This window comes from Triticum urartu, chromosome 5A (genome assembly GCF_056163025.1).
Source record: "Triticum urartu cultivar PI428250 chromosome 5A, HENAU_Tu73, whole genome shotgun sequence".
Classification (NCBI taxonomy): domain Eukaryota; kingdom Viridiplantae; phylum Streptophyta; class Magnoliopsida; order Poales; family Poaceae; genus Triticum; species Triticum urartu.
This window is the reverse complement of record NC_141877.1, coordinates 218,351,087-218,370,598: the sequence shown is the minus strand read 5'-3', so window position 1 is coordinate 218,370,598 and position 19,512 is coordinate 218,351,087. Positions and strand designations below refer to the sequence as shown.

At 43.6% G+C, this 19,512-nt stretch overlaps 1 long non-coding RNA gene across 1 annotated transcript; it reads left to right on the top strand.

Moving 5' to 3' along the window:
- Positions 1–262: 262 nt before the first annotated feature.
- LOC125555842 (uncharacterized) lies at positions 263–2,452 on the top strand. Its single transcript, XR_007304900.2, has 3 exons — positions 263–373; positions 1,546–1,643; positions 2,292–2,452. It is a non-coding gene; the product is annotated as an uncharacterized LOC125555842 (long non-coding RNA).
- The last annotated feature ends 17,060 nt before the right edge of the window (positions 2,453–19,512 follow it).

Sequence of the window (19,512 nt, the reverse complement as noted above, 5' to 3'; positions counted from 1 at the left end):
GTTTTATGTCCAATTCATAGAAATTCTTGACACCTAAGTGTGCGTGTGAGTCCCCTACAAAATCTCTCTCTCTCTCTCTCTCTTTCTAATTATCTCGATTTGCCTTTGAGATTGGAGATGCGAACACTAGCTGTTTGTAAATGCACAAGGAGGAGTGCTTAGGGGAGGACGATAGCTTTCAGGTGTGTTTTCTTAGCACTAGCAGTATGAGATGCCAAATGTTAGTTAAGAAGCTTATGATTTTTGCCTTTTGTTCTTGACATAAGTGTACATGGAGGATGTGAAAGCAACGACAGAGGAGCTCGCTGTAGCTGCTCGCCTACTCCGGGAATCGTCCCTCTTGACAGAAGCAAGCACGATGCCATGTCCTAGAGTATGTTCACGTACTTCTATCTGCCTAATGCATGCAAGCATGGATCGATCCACGCATGTATGTGTATATACTGAAAATTATATGTGACTGATTAATTAACTAAAATTTGAGAGGTTAAAAGGACAAGTGTTTTCAAATGAAGGAATGTATTGTATGTGCAGCTAACAACATACACATTTGCATCAGTCCATAATAGTTGAAAGTTTGGATATTAGGTATATGTTAAAGATCAGGGATCCTAATTGGCCATTCCCATACCACAATTTTCGCTGTATGTATCTCATGAACATTATGCTCTGTACCAGAATTGTCACTGTATCTCATCATTGTTTGGAGTATATCTTTGCAGCTCCATAGAGTTATTAGAATGATTTTACTTCCACATAATAGGCTTTTCAAATTAAATCACAAGATCTTCGTAAGCTTGCTTGGTTACTATGTAGAAGGGTCTTCCTTCAAGGAGCTGTAGATTTTTTCACACTACAAATATACAATGCCCTTTGAGTCGTTTATTTTATTTTCTGAGTAATCCTTTATTATTTGTCAACTGAGGCGTGATTGTCGTGTGCACTTCTTACTGAAATAATCATGGTGTTATTTTCTTTGAGAAAAGAAATAGACAGCTCTATGTGTGCTTCTTAGCATCACATCAAATGGAATAATCGAATAGGGTTATATATTATCATATTTGCATACATAATATCTTCTATAATTATATACCAGTGTAGGCTCTTGTTGTTAGATGATGAACTTGTCTTATTTTATGCCAAGTAGTTAACTTTATGTGCACCTTCTCATGTGTTTACTTGTTTCTGCATTTATGGTATGGCTTGGTCCTGTTGTGGAAAAAGATCGTGATATGTTTGACCATTCTGTTTTTTCTTAATCTAATGACGTATTAATGTGACAATTGTTTCCTCACTATATTAGATTAGCAGCAATCCTTCTTTTATGTTTCTGCAATTTCAGTTCGTGATGTTTGCCTTTTGAAATTTCCTTCGCATTCTGTATCTGCACATCCCCTCTTGTGGTCTGTTGTAATGGTCTACTGAACAGACATATCATCCTATGATTGCATCGTTGCATTATAATGTACCATATGCTCATGCATTTCTTTTCTTACCGACATTGTCCTGATGAGTTGGCTGGCTTACATGTAGTCTGTTGTGCAGGTCTACTTGTTTTAGGTAGCATTGCTTTCTGGAATACATCATTGGAACCTGGTAACATTCACTGCTTACAGTCAGCAAGACAAGAAGAACATGATTGTGTGTGAGTTCATGCACAACGAAAGCATCACCTTAGCTGATGTTAAATTTGCTCTGTGGAATCAACAACACGCTATTGTATATACACGTATGGTTCTTTCGCAGCAAAATTTTGTCCTTGCGGTTGTATTTCAGATCTTTAGAACTGCAGGGTAATTTCTATATTTGCTGATTTAGGTTGTCTTAGGCTGCAGCTTCCTGTCCAGGCTACCGTGTAGCCCATATCCTTTGAAGAGGATACATCTAAATGAAAACTTGGAATTACCTAGGTGCATACATAATCTATTGATGATGTGAATAGAAACACCCGCAGTAGCGCTGACCTTTGGCAACCTTCATGTCGTGCATCCAAGGCAGGCCATGAGTGATGGCTGTCGTGATGTCGGCCTTGCAAAAAAATAGGGCTTTGTAATTGGTTACTGGCTATAGGTTGTGTTTGTTGTTTACATGTCAGTTTTTAACCATTTGACCTATCTTTTATAGACAGTATAGTTCACAAAAATGAAACTTTTGATAGAAAATATATGGGTTTATAGTAGACCATTATTATATATATGAGAGTGCACATCTTACTTAGTGGCATTGCTATGCTTCACAGTATACAATATTTTGCATGCCAGTATAATTCATAAGTGGTTTTTCTTATTCAGGTGTTATTAATATGGTGAGTGATTGAAGAGGAGGCATGAGGAGAAGAGCAGTCCAATGGGCGGGTGGAGCATGTGACTTGTTGATGTTAGTTTTCATTTCCGGGAAGAATAAATTTTCTATGATTTGAGTGTATGCTGATGTGTGAAAGTCAATCATTTGGATCCCCAACTAGACTATTGTGTGTGTTCAATATTTTATTGTGCATTGATAAAATGTTTAAGTGCCAGTGTGCACAAGTTGAATTTTGAAACAGATGAGAGGACAACTCTGCATAAAGCTTTCTTCGGTTACACCTCTTCCCACAAGGATTGGAGGGGATTTGACTTGTAGGAGATCTAATCCCCCCTCCATCCCTGCCAAACCTCTTCAATTCCCTGTGAACCGAACACAGCCTAAGGGAGTTTTCCCTAAAGGTTCTTGTTTGCTGCTGTGATTAAAAGTAGGAAATTTATATACCTATATCAGTTGCTCAAGCTAAAGTCTTATGTAACATGTAACATCTGAACTCTGTTTGTGCTAATAATTTTTCCTGTTGTGAAAGGCCATGTTGCTAAAGTCTTTATGATATGCAAGGTAATCAGCCACATAGATTTCTCCCCCCGAATCTTGGGATGACATATTGCTCCAATCTGCAGCAGAAACAACTCGAAACAAGGACAGAGGATTTTTGCGTGATACGGTGGTCAAAACCTTCGGGAGATTATATAATGAATTTTTACTGACCAAAAGAAGTATCATGCAAGAAAATTGAGTCCGGAGAGCACACGGGGTGTCCACGAGGCATGGGGCGTGCCCAAGGGGGTACGGCGCACCCTCCACCCTCATGGAAGCCTCGTGTCCTTTCCGGTCTACTTCTTATTTTCCTATTTTCTTAAATATTCCAAAACGGAGAAAAATTGCCATTAGAACTGTTTTGGACTCGGTTTACTTATCGTACCATGTACCTGTTCATTTTCGGAGTCTGAAACGTTCTGGAAAGTGTCCCTTATGTATTCCTCCGGGGTTACGGTTTCAATAACATTAGTTTCAAAATTTATGGGATTACCTGAGATGTAATGTTTGATTCTTTGATCGTTCACCATCCTCGGATTTGTGCCTTCGAAGTTGTTGATTTTTATGGCACAGGAACGATAGACCTCCTCGATGATGTAAGGACCTTCCCATTTGGAGAGAAGTTTGCCTGCAAAAAAATCTTAAACGATAGTTGTATAGCAATACATAATCACCTACATTAAACTCACGCTTTTGTATCATTTTATCATGCCATCTTTTAACTTTTTCTTTAAACAGTTTGGCATTCTCGTAGGCCCGGGTTCTCCTGTCACCAAGTGAGCTAATGTCAAAAAGTCTCTTCTCACCGACAAGTTTGAAGTAATAGTTGAGCTCTTTAATAGCCCAATATGCCTTATGTTCTTATTCAAGAGGTAAGTGACATGCTTTACCATAAACCATTTTATACGGAGACATACTGTCATGGAATTGTCACGGCAGATGTCCTAGCGAAAGGACTTAGTCATAGGGCCATCACAACTAGGAATCTTAAAGGGGTTAATCGGGACAAAGGACACGAGAGGTTTTATACTAGTTCGTCCCCTTACGATGAAGGTAAAAGCCTACGTCTAGTTGTGTTGGTATTGCTGGGGTGTCGATCACCAAGAGGCTTAACTCGCCGGCTTGGTTATCGATCTCTGTTTCTTGCCCTAAGCCGCCACCGGGTCGTCCCCTTATATACACGGGTTGACGCCTGGTGGCCTACAGAGTCCCGGCCGGCTCATAATCGTGTCCGGCTCGGTGGATTCCTTTACATGCCTTTCTTTACAAGTCTTTCCTTACATACAGCGGTTTGCAATATTGGGCCTTAAGCCGCCTCTAGGATTTTGGGCCTTCTATAATATTTGATAAACTATCATCTTAATGCTTACTGGGCTTCTTGTGTAACCCGCCATTGGGGCTGACTCGGCCCCTCCTGGGCGGGTCATAACTGATAGCTACATCCCCAACATTAGGCCCCAGGTTGGCTTTGAACTTCGTTCTTTGTCAATCTTCAAAACTTAGACAAAATCCATCTTCTTCTCCTCGCAGAAGTTCTTGTAACCCGCCATGACGTCATCTCTTGAAAATGGAAAAAACTTTTATGACGTCATCTCCCAACGGATCTTCATCTTTAATGTCTTCCGAGAATCAAGGCGTCTGTGTAGTTGGATAATCATTATTGGGCTCCCCCTCGATTTTCGCGCCCGTCTGTTCACATTTTCCTTATAAATAGGCACGCCTCGGCCTTCCTCATTCTTCTCTCTCTCTGTCCTCTTCCTCTTGCAACCCTCCTGCTGCTTGAGCCTCACCGCCGTCGCGCTTCTCCTCCGTCTCCGTCGACCTTGGCCGCTGCATCAACCTGTATCAGTCCAGAGAACGTCGGCGACTTCCGCAGAAGATCTGTAAGCTGTATGTGTTCTCCTTTTCACTTCTCAGATCCGCATTAGGGTTTCCAGACTTCTTCTTGTTCTTCATAGTTCATCATAGTTCTTCGTAGTTCTTCCACCGCAGGCCTCTTCTTGATCCAAAAATATATGTACGCTTGTGCGGTAGTGTTTTTGTGCCTACTTTTGATGCCCACAGATCCCTTTCTCTGGTTCAAAGATCTCATTAGAGCTCACAGACTCATCTGCACTAAACTTTTTAGGTCTAGAATTTTTCCCATTTTGAATAGCCATTTGATCCAGAATAATACCAAGCATTTAGGAAACTTGTTTGTCTCAACACTTAGCTGAATTTGCTTTTCTCGAATACCTGTAGTCATGGCGGCTTACTGTGCCGGCTTACTTTTCCTTATATGACATTAGCCCTTAACTAAGCCGCCATTACTTCCCTGTATTATCATCATTCAACTGTTAATTTCACCATTGAATTGAACTGGCATGTTGCCTTTCTTTTCAGTTTGTTTTTGAACATCATGCCGTCCAAAGCGCCAACCATCTGCAACTGGGTTCCCTCAACTGTAACTAAGGAACTTTTGAAAGAGTTCTTTACCATAGGGTTTTTGCCAGCGAAAACCGTCATGTCTTACCGTGCTCCTGTCCCGGAGGAACAACGGCCCAATCCAAGAGACGACGAAGTGATTGTTTTTACTGACCATATGAACCGTGGCTTTTCACCGCCCGGCTCAAAGTTCTTCAGAGATGTCCTCTACTTTTTCAAACTCCATCCTCAAGATATCGGGCCCAACTCCATATCTAATATCTGCAATTTCCATGTGCTCTGTGAAGTGTACCTTCAGAAAGAGCCGACTGTGGAGCTGTTTAGAGAATACTTTTATCTGAATTGGCAGAATGAGTGCACCAACGGCCTTAGCTTGGAGCTTGGAGGCATCTCAATTCAGCGTCGGCAGGGCGCTGTCTTCCCCCTCATAGTCTTACCGAGTCATCCCAAATACTGGAACCAGACTTGGTTCTACTGTCAAGATATCTCACCAGCAAATGAGAAGCCACTACCGGGTTATCGCGCTGAGCGTCTTGACTCCAAATTTGCGCTCCCTGACAAGCTTACGGCTGCCGAACATAGGAAGCTAATCCCATCCATACAAAGCATTAACACCTTATTAGGAAACGGCTTGACTGGAGTTGACCTGACCCGCTGCTGGATCTCATGGTGGGTTATTCCTCTCAGTCGTTGATCAAAGTTGATGTAGGAGTATGGTGGAGGCCCAGACGACTCTCTTCGTCACAGCCCTGTTCAATTAATGGAAGCAGATATTGTTTCAATGTCAACCCTTCTGGTGAACGAGAAGTATGAAGATTGCAGTATCGTCGGGTTATACCCTTTCTGCAAGCTTAACCCGGCGCCAGAAGTAAGGAGACTCTGATCTCTCTCCTTTATATTTTTCTCAGCCGTATTATTTAACACTTGCCTAACCTTTCATTTTGTTTTTACCTGTTTGTAGGCCAAATCTGACTTCTGGAAGGTGAAATATGACCACGAAGCTGCCAAGAAAGCAAGAGTCGCTACCATAACCGCCAAGAAAACGACCCGGAGGTCAAAAAAGAAGAAGAGGAGCATTGTTGAAGACATGATGAAACTCGACGAAACTTCTGAGTCAGAGGTAGCCCTTGACTCCCTTTGCCGATTCTTTAATAATCTTATTAACACTGATCATTACCAGGATGACATGGGGGCCAGTCAGGCTGTGGAAGAAGAGGTAACTATTTCCTCCGACTCAGCACATTTTCCAAGATAGAAACTTCGAGTCGTAACCCGGAAAGTAAGGTTTTCACACCCTTTGGCTTATCTGGACCCTATCTTTCTTTTGAAAAAGCAGCAACATGAGAGCCGCCGTCAAGCTCGGACCAAAGAAGAATCGGTTGTTGCTCTTCAACAAACTCCCCAAAAGCACCGGAATGAGGTTTTCTTCTTTTGTCTTTAACTCTGTTTAATGGATCCTTTCCCTTGCATTACTTTAACTTTATTTTATTTTTTCAGGAGGTGTCTCGCTCTTCTGGTGACTCATCGCAGACCCAATTTCCATCCTTCAAGACTGCCCCTGGGTAATGAAAAATCCTCCTTTTTCCGGGTTGTTCAAATTGTATCTTTGTACTGACAGTCCTGCAACATTTCTCTTAGTGGCCAAGCTAAGTCCAAGAAGGCAAAGGCAGCTAAACCGGCGAAAGACCCGCCAATCCTTGCATCTGAACCGGCCAGGCCACCTTCTCCTCCATTAACTGACGCTCCAGAAGAACCGCCTGTCGATGCATAAGCAAATCCTCCTGAGCCGTCGTTTGATGAGACCACCGTGAATCCTTCCGCAACTGGACCATCAAGCTCATCTAACCCGCCATCACCGTCTGCACAAGACGTTTTGATCACCGGGAGCCATTTTATTGAACCGGGGAATCCAACCGTGCTGGCTCGCCACACGGTGAAACAAGAAGCATTGGAGAAGCAGAAAGTGCATTTTGACGTTGCCAATTATGATCATCTAAATGCCAACGATATTTTATCCGGCTATCTCAGCCATGTGCACTCCAGTCGTGACTCCGAGATCGAAATGGTCAAACAGTTGCAGCTGAAATACGAGGTATGTTCTTCCGTATTATCTATATTCCGCCGGCCCCCAAGTCTTCAGATTATAAGAGAACCGGCATGATTTGTAGACTTTATAATATAGGCCAAGACTTTTACCTTTGAAACTTTTCTTGAGTTCAATAAAATAGAATAAAGCTTCACTTGTAGTCCCCAAGGGCCGGTTCATTTTGATCATAGATGAGCCGGTACTTTAAATTGTCTTGTACCATATTCAAAGAACTTCATAATCCAGCTTAACCTTGAGAAACTTGCTGAATAGCATACATTAGCCCCAAGTGCCAAGTGTTGTTACTTTGTAAAGTACTTGGGACTTAAAGTATGTCTTTAGAGTCATAAGAAATTGTTTTGGCATACATTAGCCCCCAAGTGTCAAGTGGTTTTTTGTAAAGTACTTGAGACTTGAATCTTGATGTTTGAACCTTTGAGCGAAATCTTGACTCATCTGAATACGTTTTCTTGCAGAATGCCTTATCTAAACTGAACTCGCAATTGACTGATGCGAAGACCCGACTAGCAGGTCAGGAAGCAGAAATCAAGTCTACTAACTCCAAATTGCAAATAAGTCTCTCTGAGACGGAAAATTTAAAGACCAGCTTCACTGCCAAGAAGAAAACGTGGGCATAGGAAAAAACGCTTCTGACACAACGCGCCGAGAATGCCGAAGCAACCCTTGAAGAGGTTTCCACAGAACTAAACGGTTTAAAGGGCCAGGTGTCTCAAATGGTGGCCGCCATCTTTGGTAAGTCGTCTATCTTCAATCCTGTGTACTTTTTTTGTTGATCCGGAATATAAGCCACCAGCTGACTTTGTTTATAAAATATGTGCAGGCCCACGAAGCAAGAATCTGAGCCAAGATCATGTGATTAAACTGAAGGCACTGTATACTTTAGTAGAGCAACTATATATTGGCGCACAACGGGCGCTTGCTGCCATCTCTCCTGCCAATCAAGGACCCAACCGGCTCAGCGATGTTTTAAAGAAGCTATCAATTTTGCCCGCCAGGTTCCAAGAGGTTAAGCGCTCCTGCGCGAGAGCCGGAGCTTTGACTGCCGTGAGCCGCTCCAATGCTCTGGTGCCAGATCTAGACCCGGCTGATGTAGCCACAGGGTACCCCACGGTAAAGGAAGACGGGTCACTGTTTGAACAGGACGACTTCGTTGCTTGCGTGAGGGAGGTGCGACCTCAGGCGACTATTCTTGGAGATGAAACCAACATCGACAAGTACCAGCCGGGTTTTGATGTTGAAAATAAGAAGATGGCAACTCCCTCGTACAAGGTGACAGATTTAATCCCGCCTGTTCATGAAAATACATTTGCCCCGGAAGTTGACCCGGCCGGCCTGATTGACGAAGAAGCAGAATTTGTCGCCGTGAATGGTTTTGACTAGTCAAAACCCAGCTTCCAGTTATCAGAGGGCGGTGATCCGGCGAGGGAGGAGCAATAACCATCTTCATGGGCTTTAAAAGCCTTGTAATAGTTTAGCTGTGAAAACACTGCATGCTTTGCTTATGCCATCGCGCATAAAACACTTGTATGTGATTCTGTGTTTCCTGATGTCAATATATGCATCATATTTATGGTTATCCCTGTAATACTTCAGCTCTGTTCCTGTAAATACAAGAGAAAAAACCTGGCTTGGTGGCTTAGTACCGAACGAGTTAAAATACCCGGCTTGTAGCCAATATGAAAACAGAAACAGATATAAAAAGAGAACAAGGCTGAAACTAACCCTTTGGTTAATGCAGCAGTCAATTGCATATAAACAACAGCCATACTTGTACCTTTAATCCTTAGACCACCGGTTTAAATAACCCAGGTGATGAAGTTGATAACTCAATCTTTGAGAGGTCAATGCTTCTGAATACTTAATGATCATCATACCTTAGCGGCTTTGTTGTCAAATAGTCCAGCCGGCGAAGAAGATCATGCTAATTATTTGTGAAATTGAGACAACAAAAAACTAAAAAGCAAATAGCAGGTAATAAGTATGATTTAACTTTGTATTTGGGGGTTTCTGATTCGAATACGATCAGTAAACCAGACCAAAGTGGTTAAGCTAAGGTTCGAATACGACCATATAGCCCCCAGTGGCTTTGGCATTGCGCCGATCAAGAGGGTATCGACAGCTATGTTCTCTTTGGTTCGAATACGACCTATGTTTGAACAGGAAGCCCCCAAATGATCCTGAGATGTTTTTAACGACCCTGATTCTAATACGATCCAAGTCGGACCCAAAAGGGGTTAAGCTATGATTCAGATACGATCAAGAAGCCCCCTAGTGAGTTTGGCCTTGAGCCGATCAAGAGGGTTACGACAGCTATGTTCTCTTTGGTTCGAATACGACCTATGTTTGAACAGGAAGCCCCAAAATGACCATGAGAGTTGCAGCTAGATTCGAATACGATCATAAGCCGGACCAAAAAAGGTTAAACTTGATTCAAATATGATCAGCTCCTTAATGGTCATTTGAAAATAAGAAATAACAAAGATGCATAATCTTTTGAAAAAGGAAAAAGACCGATGGTCTTGCTTTATTACTTATCATGGTATATACAATGTTAAAGTATGTACATGATGAGAGCCGATGGCTCAGGTGTAGTATGGCCGAAGTTGAGCAATGTTCCACGGCCGGCGGGTCTCTTCCTCCGACTTACGTGAGTCCTTGTGCTCTCGAACGTCAATGAGGTAATATGACCCGTTATTTAAGTTCTTGCTGACCAAAAAAGGTCCTTCCCAAGGTGGGGATAGCTTGTGTGCATCTGACAGATCCTGGATGAGCCGAAGCACCAGGTCACCCAGAGTGATAAAAGCCGTCTTCTCCTGATCTTTGACTACCATCTTGATCTGATGATAACCTGAATAAGCATCCAAGAAACTCAAATTTGCGCAACCCGCCGTAGCATCGATGATCTGATCAATACGGGGGAGGGCAAAAGGGTCAGCCGGATAAGCCCTATTTAGATCGGTGTAGTCCACACACATACGCCAGGTGCCGTTCTTTTTGAGTACAAGCACCGGGTTGGATAACCACTCTGGGTGAAAGACTTCTACAATGAACCCGGCCACCAAGAGCCGGGCCACCTCTTCTCCAATGGCCTTGCGCCTTTCTTCATTGAACCATCGGAGAAACTGTCTAACGGGTTTAAACTTTGGATCAATATTGAGAGTGTGCTCAGCAAGTTCCCTTGGGACACCCGTCATGTCGGAAGGTTTCCATGCAAAGATGTCCCGGTTCTCACGGATGAACTCGATGAGCGCGCTTTCCTATTTTGGATCCAAGTTTGCACTGATGATGAACTGTTTGGATGAGTCGCCAGGCACAAAGTCAACCATCTTGGTGTCATCAGCTGATTTGAACTTCAACACCAGCTCATGCTCTGTTGTTGGTTTCCTTAACGACGTCATGTCTGCCGGGTCAACGTGATCCTTGTAAAACTTTAACTCCTCTGTTGTACAAATAGACTCAGCATAGGAAGCATCACCTTCTTCACACTCCAAAGCTATTTTCCGGCTCCCATGTACTGTAATGGTGCCCTTATAGCCCAGCATCTTGAGCTGCAAATATACATAACACGGCCGAGCCATGAACTTGGCATAAGCCGGCCGTTCAAACAGAGCATGATATGGGATTTTGATCTTAACCACCTGAAAGGTTAATTTTCTGCTCTGGAGTCATACTCATCTCCAAAGGCTACTTCCAGTTCAATCTTACCAACTGGGTGTGCCGACTTGCCAGGTACCACACCGTGAAAAATAGTGTTGGACTGTTTAAGACTCTTATCAGTCAACCCCATCCGGCGGAACGTCTCATAGTAGAGGATGTTGATGCTGCTGCCTCCATCCATGAGTACCTTAGTGAATTTATATCCACCAACCTGAGGTGCCACTACCAAGGCCAAGTGACCCGGATTATCAACCCGGGGTGGGTGATCCTCTCTACTCCACACAATAGGCTGCTCTGACCAACGTAAGTAACGTGGAATCATTGGCTCAACGACATTGACAGCCCTCTTGTGAAGCTTCTGGTCCCTCTTACATAAACTAGTGGTGAACACATGGTATTGCCCACTATTCAGCTGTTTTGGATTGCTCTGATATCCGGACTGTTGCTGCTGATTACCTTGGTCGGGTTGTGGATTATATCCTCCTTGGTTACCAGGATGGCCCTAACCGTGAAATCCTCCTCCACCTGAACCGGCACCCGGGCCATGGAAACCGCCTCCACCTGAACCGCCACCTGGACCGTGACCTCCATCAAACGTGTTTGAATTTTTAAACGCCTTCATGATTGTACAATCTTTCCATAGGTGGGTGGCTGGCTTCTCCCAGGTGTCGTGCCTTGGACAAGGCTCATTCAATAGTTGCTCAAGGGTGGGACCTGACCCACCCGACCGAGGGGGTTTCCTGCCCTTGCGCCATTGATTTCCGCCCTGCACATTGGTGTTAGCAAAAAACTCATCAGCATTACGTTTATTACCTCCTTGATTTGCCGGGTTATGCTGGTGACCCTTGCCGTTGTCGTTCTTCTTTCCCTTCGCTGTCTTTTCTTCGTCAGACACCGGGTCTTTGGTACTATCAGAATCAGCATACTTGACGAGAGCCGCCATCAACTGGCCCATGTCATTGCAGTCATGCTTGAGCCATCCCAACTTCTGCTTCAGAGGTTCAAAACGGCAATTTTTCTCCAACATCAAGACTGCTGAGCCGGCATCCATCTTATCAGACGACTGTATTATCTCCTTGACCCAGCGCACCCAATGGGTTGTAGACTCACCGTCCTCTTCCTTACAATTAGTCAGGTCCACAATCGACATATGCTTCTTACACGTGTCTTTGAAGTTCTGGATGAACCGGGCCTTCAACTCCGCCCATGAGCCGATGGAATTGGGTGGCAACCCCTTCAACCAAGTACGAGTTGTTCCATCTAGCATCATAGTGTAATACTTGTCCATCGCCGCATCGCTGACCTCCAACAACTCCATAGCCATCTCATAACTCTCAATCCAAGCCCAGGCTGTAAGTCAGCCATGTAATTAGGCACCTTACGGGGCCCCTTGAAGTCTTTTGGCAAACGCTCATTATGTATGGCTGGCACCAGGTGAGGGACACCTCCAGTTATTGTGGTCACCCCTGCCTCAACTGAGGTTGTTGGGTAAGCCGAAAAGGTCTGATGAGCCGCCTGCTCTGCTGCCAGTTGAACCGCTCGCTCCGCCTCTTGCCAGATCCTCTCCTGATCCGCCAAGTTAACGGCTCCAGCACGCACCGGCTCATATCTGTGCGGCCGGTTGCGGCGTTGAGCATTGCTTGACATGTCAGCTGACTCCATATGCCTACTGTAGCTTAGGCTCCGGCTTGGGCGAGGAGTTGAATGGATCATGTCTCGACTGTAGGAGTATGCATCCTGCTGTGCCAGAGCTGTTTGAAGAAGTTCTCTCACCCTTCGTGTTTCGATCGCTGCCGGAGAGTCACCTTCCATCGGGAGAGCCGCCAAACAGGCCGAAACTGCAATGAGGTTCTCCAGGGGATTGGAGAAGTGACCCGGCAGTGTTGGCACATAAAGAGGTGGAGCGGTGTGTATACGAGGTGGTTCCATGGTGCGTGGCTGAGTTGGTGCTCCGGGCATCGTGATCCAATTTGCCTCCGGCGGGTTACTTGCCCCGGCCCCGGGTGTATGAAAAAGGTTCCTAGGATCGAGTGTCAGAGGCAGATGTGACTGAGTTTTCTGGTGCCTTCTCCTCATGACCTCGTTCGATGCGTTCAGGTCCACCGAGAGCCGAAAAGTCTCTGCCTGAAGCTGCTGAGCACGTGCGTCCAAAGCTGCCCGCTCCGCGGCCATCCTGACCTCCTCTGCTACTAAGTTTTCCTTGGCTTGTACCATCTCCTCACGTATACGTGCCACCTCTGCATCATGCTGAGCTTGATTCGCCGGTTCTACCACAGCAGTCAACAACGTCATCAGTTTATCCATGAGGTCCATCAGAATCTGAGCTGGGGGGGCGTGGGGTCTCCTGACCCGTCGGCAGCTGACCCGGTGGCTGGTGCTGCTACTCCTGTGGAGTTCTGTCTGGGCTATGTTCCTGCCATGAAGACGCCGGCCCAATTTGGCGGCTCAAGGGGGTCCGAAATACTACTGCCATCGGAACAACCCCCGAACATGCCATCCTGCAGCTGATACAAAGAGTCCGTCTCACCTGTTGATGATGTAGCGTCAGAACAGATGGCCATTTCAGCGCCCTCCACCAATCCTTCAGAGTATTCACCACCGTGGATGCATCCTACGAAAGCATGCTTCATGATAGATTGAACATGGGTGGTCCTCGCGTGCTGAGCCGTCTCGACGAGGTTGGTGTGGATGTCCAGCTCAGGGCCTGACCTGCCGATCCGGCCGATGAAGACGTGAATTTCACCGAAGGGGACCCAGTACCCATACTCAATTGAGCCGGCCTCGGGGCCCTAGCCTTCGTCGTCAATGTAGAGCTTATCGCGACGACTCTTGGTTATCCGCCCCACAGCGTATCCCTTGAGCCCTTCGAAGTTACCCTTCAAGAACTCAAATCCACCATGCGCTGGACCCACGGTGGGTGCCAACTGTCGTGGAATTGTCACGACAGATGTCCTAGCGAAAGGACTTAGTCGTAGGGCCATCGTAACTAGGAAGCTTAAAGGGGTTAATCGGGACAAAGGACACGAGAGGTTTTATACTAGTTCGGCCCCTTACGATGAAGGTAAAAGCCTATGTCTAGTTGTGTTGGTATTGCTGGGGTTTCGATCACCAAGAGGCTTAACTCGCCGGCTTGGTTATCGATCTCTTTTTTCTTGCCCTAAGCCGCCACCGGGGCGTCCCCTTATATACACGGGTTGACGCCTGGTGGCCTACAAAGTCCCGGCCGGCTCATAATCGTGTCCGGCTCGGTGGCTTCCTTTACATGCCTTTCTTTACAAGTCTTTCCTTACATATGGCGGTTTGCAATATTGGGCCTTAAGCCGCCTCTAGGCTTTTGGGCCTCCTATAATATTTGATAAACTATCATCTTAATGTTTACTAGGCTTCTTGTGTAACCCGCCATTGGGGCTGACCCGCCCCCCCTGGGCGGGTCATAACTAATAGCTACATCCCGAACACATGGTGTCCTCCATAAGCTTCAGAGTGACACTTGCGTAGGATCTGTTCCTGTTCATGCGTCTAATAGCACCATCTACTCCTTCTTTATAAAGGTGTGGGTCATCCCAGAAGTAATGTCTTAAATCATAGAAAACCTTTTTCTTTTGCTGGTATGTGAAACTAGGTGGTATAAATTTAGCAACAATGTAATTAGCATAATCAACATACCATGGAGCAGTGCGAGAAGCATTTATGACAGCTAATTGTTTATCAGGAAAGCTATCATCAATTGGTTGTGGGTCATCAAGAACATTCTCTAACCTAGACAAGTTGTCTGCAACGGGATTCTCAGCTCCCTTTCTATCAATAATATGCAAATCAAATTCTTGTAGCAGGAGAACCCATCCAATAAGTCTAGGTTTAGCATCTTTCTTTTCCATAAGATATTTAATAGCAGCATGATCAGTGTGAATAGTTACTTTAGAATCGACAATATAAGGTCTGAACTTATCACAAGCAAATACAACTGCTAAGAATTCCTTTTTAGTAGTAGCATAATTTCTCTAGGCATTGTCAAGAGTTTTACTAGCATATTGAATAACATTTAATTTTTTATCAACTCGTTATCCTAGAATAGCACCTACAACATAGTCACTAGCATCACACATGATTTCAAAGGGTAAATTCCAATCAGGTGGCTGAACAATAGGTGCAAACATCAAGGCTTTCTTAAGTATTTCAAATGCTTCTACACAATCATCATCAAATACAAAAGGAATATCTTTTTGTAATAGGTTAGTCAGAGGCCGGGAAATTTTTGAGAAGTCCTTAATGAACCTCCTATAAAAACCGGCATGACCAAGGAAACTTCTTATACCTTTGATGTCCTTGGGACACGACATCTTTTCAATAGCTTCAACTTTAGCTTTGTCAACTTCAATACCTCTTTCAGAAATTTTATGCCCCAAGACAATACCTTCATTAACCATAAAGTGGCACTTCTCCCAATTCAAGACAAGGTTAGTTTCTTCACATCTTTGCAAAACTCGATCAAGGTTGCTCAAGCAATCATCAAAAGAGGATCCATAAACAGAGAAATCATCCATGAAAACTTCACAAATCTTTTCACAAAAGTCAGAGAATATAGCCATCATGCATCTTTGAAAGGTAGCAGGTGCATTACATAAACCAAAAGGCATACCTCTAGAAGCAAAGGTACCAAAAGGGAAAGTAAAAGTAGACTTTTCTTGATCATCAGCTGACACATGTATTTGAGAGAAACCAGAGTAACCATCTAGAAAGCAAACTGTTTATGTTTGGATAATCTTTCTAGCATTTGATCAATGAAAGGCAAATGGTAATGATCTTTTTAGTAGCTTTATTTAATTTGCGGAAATCAATCACCATCCTATAACCTGTAATAATTCTTTGCGGAATCAATTCATCTTTATCATTAGGAACGGCAGTAATACCTCCCTTCTTAGGGACACAATGGACAGGACTTACCCACTGACTATCAGCAATGGGATAAATTATACCTTCTTCAAGGAGCTTTAATATTTCCTTTCTTACCACTTCTTTCATCTTAGAATTTAGCCGTCGTTGGTGATCAATAACTGGTTTGGCATCTTTCTCCAAATTTATTTTGTGTTGACATAGAGTGGGACTAATGTCCTTAAGATCATCAAGAGTATATCCAATAGCAGCACAATGCTTCTTCAGAGTTTTCAATAATTTCTCTTCTTCATGCTCTGAAAGGTTAGCACTAATAATAATAGGATATATCTTCTTTTCATCAAGATAAGCATATTTAAGAGTATCAGGCAATGGTTTAAGCTCAAACACGGGATCACCCTTGGGTGGAGGAGGATCCCCTAGGATTTCAACAGGCAAGTTGTGTTTCAGAATAGGTCCCTGTTTAAAGAATACTTCATCTATTTCCCTTCTTTCATTCATATACGTATCATTTTCATGGTCTAGCAAATATTGTTCTAAAGGATCACTAGGAGGCATGACAATAGAAGCAAGACCAACAATTTCATCTTTACTAGGCAATTCCTCATCACGGGGTTTTCTACTAAATTTAGCAAAATTAAACTCATGAGACATATCACCCAGACAAATAGTAACAACATCCTTTTCGCAGTCTATCCTAGCATTAACAGTGTTGAAGAAGGGTCTACCAAATATAATGGGAAAAAAGCTATCTTGTGGGGAACCAAGAACAAGAAAATCAGCAGGATATTTAACCTTCCCACACAAGACTTCAACATCTCTAACAATCCCAACCGGTGAAATAGTATCTCTATTGGCAAGTTTAATGGTAACATCGATATCTTCTATGTCAGCAGGTGCAATATCATGCATAATTTCTTCGTATAAGGAATAAGGTCTTGCACTTGCACTAGCACCCATATCACATAAGCCATGATAACAATGATCTCCTATTTTAACAGAAATAACAGGCATGCCTACAACAGGTCTATGTTTATTTTTAGCATTAGGTCTAGCAATTCTAGCACCTTCATTGCAGAAGTAAATAACATGCCCATCAATATTATTGGTCAAGAGATCTTTAACCATAGCAATTTTAGGTTCAACTTTAACTTGCTCAGGGGGTTTGTGTGTCCTAATATTACTTTTGTTGACTACAGTTGAAGCTTTAGCATGAACCTTTATTCTAACAGGGAAAGGTGGCTTCTCAATATAAGCAGCACGAACAACATGATCATCATAACTGATAGTCTTTTCTTCAACTTTAATAGGAGCAACTACTTTTACCTCAGTGGGAGTATTATATTTAAACCACTCCTCCTTTGGGAGATCAACATGAGTAGCAAAGGATTCACAAAAATAAGCTACTATCTCAGAGTCAAGTCCATATTGATTGCTAAATTCGTGGAAAACATCGGTATCCATAAAAGATTTAACACAATCAAACGTAGGTGTTATACCTGACTCCTTTCCTTCGTCGAGGTCCCAATCTTTAGAGTTGCGTTTAATTCTTTCCAATAAATCCCATTTGAATTCAATAGTCTTCATCATAAAAGATCTAGTACAAGAAGTATCGAGCATGGAGCGATTATTGAGAGAAAGCGGAGCATAAAATTTTTGAATAATCATTTCTCTTGAGAGCTCATGACTGGGGCATGAATATAACATTGAATTAAGCCTCCCCCAAGCTTGAGCGATCCTTTCTCCTTCACGAGGCCAAAAATTATATATATAATTATGATCACGATGAACAAGATGCATAGGATAAAACTTCTGATGAAATTCCAATTCAATTGTTTGTAGTTCTATGATCCCATATCATCACATAGCCTATACCATGTCAATTCATCTCCCTTCAAATATAAAGGGAAGACCTTCTTCTTGATAACATCTTCGGGCATACCCGCAAGCTTAAATAATCCACAAACTTCATCCACGTAGATTAAGTGTTAATCGGGATGCAATGTTCCATCTCCTGCAAAAGGATTAGCTAGCAGTTTCTCTATCATACCCGAAGGAATTTCAAAGTAAACATTTTCAGTAGGTTCACTAGGTTGAGGAGCAACTCTTTGCTCTACTAGTCGGGGTGAAGATACCCCGAACAAGCCCCTCAAAGGATTATGTTCCATAGCAACAAGTGACAGCAAATTTTAGCACACTATATAAATTTTTCCTTACCAGTTTCCACCTACCAAAGGCATTTCACTCCCCGGCAACGGCGCCAGAAAAGAGTCTTAATGACCCACAAGTGCAGGGGATCTATCATAGGCTTTTCGATAAGTAAGAGTGTCAAACCCAACGAGGAGCGGAAGGAAATGATAAGCAATTTTCAGTAAGGTATTCTCTGCAAGCACTGGAATTATTGGTAACAGATAGTTTTGTGATAAGGTAATTTGTAACGCTTAGCAAGTAATAAAAGTAAATAAGGTGCAACAAGATGGCCCAATCCTTTTTGTAGCAAAGGACAAGCCTGGACAAACTCTTATATGAAGGAAAGCGCTCCCGAGGACACATGGGAATTATCGTCAAGCTAATTTTCATCACGTTCATAGGATTCACGTTCGGTACTTTGATAATTTGATATGTGGGTGGACCGGTGCTTGGGTACTGTCCTTACTTGGACAAGCATCCCACTTATGATTAACCCCCATTGCAAGCATCCGCAACTACAATAGAAGTATTAAGGTAAACCTAACCATAGCATGAAACATATGGATCCAAATCAGCCCCTTACGAAGCAACGCATAAACTAGGGTTTAAGCTTTTGTCACTCTAGCAACCCATCATCTACTTATTACTTCCCAATGCCTCCCTCTAGGCCCAAACAATGGTGAAGTGTCATGTAGTCGACGTTCACATGACACCACTAGAGGGATGACAACATACATCTCATCAAAATATCGAACGGATACCAAATTCACATGACTACTTATAGCAAGACTTCTCCCGTGTCCTCAGGAACAAACGTAACTACTCACAAAGAATATTCATGTTCATAATCAGAGGGGTATTAATATGCATGATGGATATGAACATATGATCTTCCACCAAGTAAACCAACTAGCATCAACTACAAGGAGTAATCAACACTACTAGCAACCCACAGGTACCAATATGAGGTTTGGATACAAAGATTGGATACAAGAGATGAACTAGGGTTTGAGATGAGATGGTGCTGGTGAAGATGTTGATGGAGATTGACCCCCTCCTGATGATAGGATCGTTGGTGATGACGATGGTGATGATTTCCCCCTCTCGGAGGGAAGTTTCCCCGGCAGAACAGCTCTACCGGAGCCCTAGATTGGTTCCGCCAAGGTTCCGCCTCGTGGCGGTGGAGTTTCTTCCCGAAAGCTTGCTTATGATTTTTTCCTCGACGACAGACTCCATATAGCCAAAGATGGGAATTGTAGGGGCAACAGGGGGCCCATAAGGCAGGGGGCGCGCTAGGGGGGTAGGGCGTGCCCCACCCTCGGGACAGTGGGTGGCCCCCCTTTGGTACTTCTTTCGCCTAATATTTTTTATATATTCTGAAAATAATTCCCGTGGAG